General features: G+C 34.0%; 1 long non-coding RNA gene across 1 annotated transcript; it reads left to right on the forward strand.

Annotated features, from left to right (window-relative positions):
- Positions 1–2371: 2371 nt before the first annotated feature.
- LOC127858279 (uncharacterized) lies at positions 2372–4664 on the forward strand. Its single transcript, XR_008038841.1, has 3 exons — positions 2372–2448; positions 2896–2960; positions 4573–4664. It is a non-coding gene; the product is annotated as an uncharacterized LOC127858279 (long non-coding RNA).
- Positions 4665–6000: the final 1336 nt, after the last annotated feature.

A 6000-nucleotide genomic window follows, 5' to 3' on the forward strand; every position in this document is an offset into this window, starting at 1 on the left:
TTTGCGCTGTTTGCTTAAATGAATTTCTTTATGAAATATTCTAAATATAGAAATAAATATACTTGACACCCCTAATTTTGTAAATAAATTGATCCAATTTAGAAGGATGGGAGAGTCCACTGGGCATAAATGGGTTAAGAGCTGTGTGTTCCCGAATAATTTCGTCACTCAGACTGGTCGATACCTGTACGTCACAAAATCTTTTTTTTTTAAACACAACAACAACAACAATAATTTCTTCGATTTATTTGGGTATTTTCAAAAACAATTTCTGGTAAAACATCTTAAAAGTTTAGTCCTGTGCGGACTGCACAGGCTAATCTGGGACGCAACTGCAAGCGCATGCATTAAGCCCGTTATCCAAGAAAGCGGCTCATATTCAATTCAGCTTGATACAGTTGTATCATAGTCCCATGGCATGACCATTCATACACAATTCCGACGAAATATTCATTTATATTTTATTCTGCTAATTAACAAGTCCGCAAAATATTCTAATTAATAAGATACATTCAGTAACTTTCGAGATCGCACAGTATTAAAGGTTTGTTGATTTAGGTCTTAACATATAATTATTCGATACTGTCCTACACATGTTAAATTCTTATCTTTACGTTACAAAGTGTTACAATAATACGCCTTTCAGACGGACTTTTCCCACAACGCGTGTTTTAATCATATCACGACCTTAAATCACGGGGTCATTGGACTCAACAATGTCATGTCAGGCCATCGCGTTCGCTATCGGCGTTTAACATGACCTAAATGCCCTGTACTTTTCATGGGAGGCACAAACGAATACCGTTTACAAATAAAAATACTGACTTCGTCCGTTTTATATTGATATAATAATTTTGTTTTTCATTCACATTCGCGTAATTATACAATCATACGCAATTAAATACAGGTGAATAATTATTTCCGTGTTAACGTATGAAAGCGTCTGATATCTTTTATAGTTGTCCTATGAAAATAGTTGCTGTGTTTGAGATTGTTTTTTTATTATTATGTACTTTATAAAATAACAGTTAACTAACATTGGTTTTGACATTACCACAATTTGCTGTTATCAGGTCAGTCACGCTGGGATTGTGCGACTGTTTACTAGACGATGTGGCGACAGCGATAACGTTGAGAGGCCCCCTTCCAATAAAATACCGCACTGCTAAACTCTGTTTAACCCTACGTAACTATTTACAGAACTTAGCATGTTATGCGGAGTTCATATCGTTCTGACATGAGAAGAGGTAATGAACTGGCGAATTATTATGTAAATCACGCAGCGTGCTTTAACTCGTACGACTTTTTAGCTATTACTTACTATATTGTGGCATTTAAATATGACCTAAACATTTTAACAACTAACGTCGAAGAGATGTTCATCTGCCAAATGTAGACAGTTATGTGTGTTTTATCATAGTTCACATCATTATGCAATTTGTTTATTTATTATAATTGATCGTGCGTGAATGAAGAATGTAGGAAGGCATAAATACCTATGATTTACTGGGCTTAATGCATGTCGTGTAGGAAGGCATAAATACCTATGATTTACTGGGCTTAATGCATGACCTCGTGTAGGAAGGCATAAATACCTATGATTTACATGACCTCGCAGACCGATCAGGGACAACACTTTCCGCTTTTTTGCTTTTTTCGTTTGAAGCAACATAAATAATTTAAATCAACGAACATTTCGCAAAATTTTTCGCAAAATAAAGTAAACCCATAAAAATTTGCCAAAATTTCAACGCTAGATTTGGAATGGTAACATAGATTTAATATACTAGTATTCAAAATGCTCGTTTAAATTCTTTTGTTGCACAATATATATCATTTTAATTTCGCGCGACGATATCTATTCATAAGCCACACGGACACTAACATAGTATATAAACATGGATTAAATATATTGTTCCCCAAAAAACAAAAAAATAGCATTTTGTATCTTGTTAAATCTTTGTTACCAGACCACAGAATGGCGTTGAAATTTTGGCTATTTCTACACGGAACACTGATATTGTATGTGTTAACTGTATTTTTCGATGTATTGTATTAACTATTCGATGATTTTGAGTGTTTATGGGCTTTTAACTCTTTCAGTGCGGGAACCGAATTTTGAAGGACTTTGCAAACATGCAGTTTGGATACAGATGAGACGCCACAGAACGTGACGTCTCATCAGGATCCAAACTGTTTGCTATTCTGATAGTATTCTGTGAAAAAAATCGAAGAAAATGCTATTCTGAGTATATAAGGATGAGTACTGTGTATTTATTTTCGGCATAAAATTTACTTTATTACCCAGTGTAAATAGCGTTAGAATAAATTTTTGATTGTAAACATGAATCTGAAAACTATCTCTCAATTTCAGAGTGAACTACATTGGCTTGTGTAGCCGCAAGATATACAAAGCTATCAAGAAATGGACGGACATTATTCATTAAGGTATATTAACTAATTAAATCTCGTGACTCTTACCTACTCTTAACAATATTACAGAAAAATCACAATGTCAGTCACATGTAAGGTTTAAAAATGAAAGTCAGTCTGGAAGCAAAAGGTTAAATTTGTACTTTGAATTATACATTAAAACTTAATGTTATTAAACTATCGAATTTGCACCGTTTATTGTTTGTTTGCTGTTTTCTATTGAAGATAGTAGTCATTCTGCCAGCGGAGGTACTGGGTTTGCTGTTTTCTATTGAAGATAGTAGTCATTCTGCCAGCGGATGTTCTTGTTGGGATAGATGGTGGTTTTGGTACATTTCAGTCCATGTATGTATATATATATATATATAAATTATTACTTATATTCATGTATTTGGTATATATTCATCACTTATTTCTTCATCTTTGGAATTTGAATTTGAACTCTATGTACTTCCTTTTCAGGCGCACAGCAACAAGCATGTGTGAATAATGAGAGCTCATCCATCACATCAGTTGAACATGAATTGGTAAGATAATTAATCAAGTACACAGTATAAAGTTAGCACATTTATTTTTGCAGGTGTGTCAATGTTACAAAAAACATAAAACAATGTGTATCATAATCAAAAATTAATTATGTGACACAAAGCTCTTTATTTCCAAAGTTACTTGGTGAAAGAAACATTTCACAGTTTTAACAAATGTATTCTGTCAAAATGTCTTGTCATTTACATACATAACACTTACATACATAAAGTTATTATGGTGATGTATTAATTAATATATGTTATTTAACCCATTTTTGCCTAGCGTCTAGAAAAAAGGTCTTGGCAAACAGCGTAGACCCAGATGAGATGCCGCATAATGCGGCGTCTCATCAGGGTCTGCGCTGTTTGCTTAAAAGAATTTATGTAAGAAATAATCTAAATATAAAAATAAATATACTAGACACCCCTAATTGTGGCAATAAATTGATCCCATTTAGAAGGATGGGAAAGTCCACTAGGCATAAATGGGTTAAAAAAAGGTTCATCAAATTTCACAATACCAATTGTACAAATCAACTGGATATTCTTTTCTTTTTTCAGAAAAGCCAGTGAAGACAAAAGAGATGTAAGTTCCATAAAAATTTGATTAACTAATTAAGTTGCTTTATCATGAATTTGTAATATTGTATAGTAATAGATTTTATGCAAATTATTTGTATTTTAACATAAATTTTACAACATATTAGAAAAAATGACCTCAGAATACATTTTACTGGCCAAGGGCTCGTGGTCTTATGCTAATTTGTATCCCTTTTACATTTACACAAATGTGTGTTAAACATGTAAAAAACAAGGGCTGTTTGTAAAACATGCATGCCCCCATATGGGCTGTCAGTTGTAGTGGCAGCCTTGTGTGAATACATTTTTTGGCACTGTGACCTTGACCTAGTGACCTGAAAATCAATAGGAGTCATCTGCGAGTCATGATCAATGTACCTATGAAGTTTCATGATCCTAGGCGTAAGCTTTCTTGAGTTATCATCCGGAAACCATTTTACTGTGTCAAGTCACCGTGACCTTTGACCTAGTGACCTGAAAGTCAATAGGGGTCATCTGCGAGTCATGATCAATGTACCTATGAAGTTTCATGATCCTAGGCGTAAGCGTTCTTGAGTAATCATCCGGAAACCATTTTACTATTTCGGGTCACCTGGACCTTTGACCAAGTGACCTGAAAATCAATAGGGGTCATCTACGAGTCATGATCAATGTACCTATGAAGTTTCATGATCCTAGGCATAAGTGTTCTTGAGTTATCATCCAGAAACCATTTTACTATTTCCGGTCACCGTGACTTTGACCTTTGACCAGTGACCTCAAAATCAATAGGGGTCATCTGCGGGTCATGATCAATGTACCTATGATCCTTAGCCTAAGCGTTCTTGAGTTATAATCCGGAAACCATCTGGTGGACGGACATACGGACGGACGGACCGACATGTGCAAAACAATATACCCCCTCCTCTTTAAAGGGGGGCATAAAAAATAAAAAAATTAGTGTATATAAAACTCTTATTGTTAGAATGTTGCTATAATTTAGCTGCACTTTGCATTACAAACTTTTTTAACATAAAATATATTTCATTTTCAGATAGTGTTCCACTTCATTGGTCGTTTGCTGTAGAGTTGTTGGACAAATAATGTACATGTATTGTTATGTTACAAAAATAAAAATAAAATTTATTTTCACTTTGTTACAATATAAAGGAAACATGCAATCATCATAAGCAAGGCATGACTGAGTGTAAAAATTGTGTTGTTAATAAAAACAAGAGCTGTATGAGGACAGCGTGCTCGACTATTCGAGTGCTTGACAGTATAACGTAAGCCATTATAGGGAAATTATTCATATGCAATTAGGTCAAGGTAATACAGTCACATTCTTAGTGGAAGAGGAACATAATTGAAACATATTGATCGCTTATGTTTTAAAGAAGTTGTACATTTAATATAGACGATTCTGAGTTCAGGTATATTTTCCACAATCTAGTGAACATTTTTAAAGACATAAAACAAAGAAATAAGATTTTATTTCAAGTTTGATAGCATTGGCTTGGGTGGGATGGTTGGACCGTCCTTCATAAAATAAATAAATAAATAAATATTTGTTGTTTTTTTTACCATGTTTCAAAGAAAAAAACCTTTTTGGGTTGGGGGATCGGGGGTATAATGTGGGTGTGTGGTCATTTATTAGTTGATCTTTCAAAAATAAAATAAGGAAAAATATAAAAAATAAAATTTCGGGGGGGGGGGGGGGATTCTGGGGTGGGGCGTTGGGGATGGTTTGGGTGGAGTCCATTGTGGTATGTCAGGTAAGTGTAAATGTAAGTTTTCCAAGTCTGAAAGCAATAGCTATGATACTTTAGGAATAAAGTGAACCTAAATACAAAACTTAAAAAAAAATCTTAGTATAAAAAGGGAACATAATTCTTACAAAATGCTTGATACAGTTGTCTGCTCTTGTTAAAAGATTGGGGTCATGTTGGTAAAGAAGTATGCAAAATATAAAAGAAAAATGACAAGGTACATAGAAAATATTTGAGGTGGTACGCACACTTTAACATAGATTTATCAATAATATGCATATTCTAAGTGGAAAGAGGGACATAATTCTTACAAAATGCTTGTTACAGTTGTCTGCTCTTGTTTATAGGTTAGGGTCATGTTGGTAAAGAAGTATGCAAAATATGAAAGCAATATGTCAAGGGACATAGGAAATATTTGAGGTAGTACGCAAACTTTAACATTCCAACGCTAATGCAGACGCCGGGGTGAGTAGGAAAGCTCCACTATAAATATTTCATATATAATAGTCGAGCTAAAAATCAACAAAAAATAATGACATTGAACTTGTCAATATTAACACTCTTACAAAGATTTTGACCACACTAGAGGATAGCCTAGATATTATTGACAAAAACATTATGACCTATTTTCATCAACATAGCATCAAATGTGGATAATGCATGAAGCCGGGCATAGACAGACCACAATGGCTGACCTATAGCACTTCATGCAT

The sequence above is a fragment of the Dreissena polymorpha genome, chromosome 14 (genome assembly GCF_020536995.1).
Source record: "Dreissena polymorpha isolate Duluth1 chromosome 14, UMN_Dpol_1.0, whole genome shotgun sequence".
NCBI lineage: Eukaryota > Metazoa > Mollusca > Bivalvia > Myida > Dreissenidae > Dreissena > Dreissena polymorpha.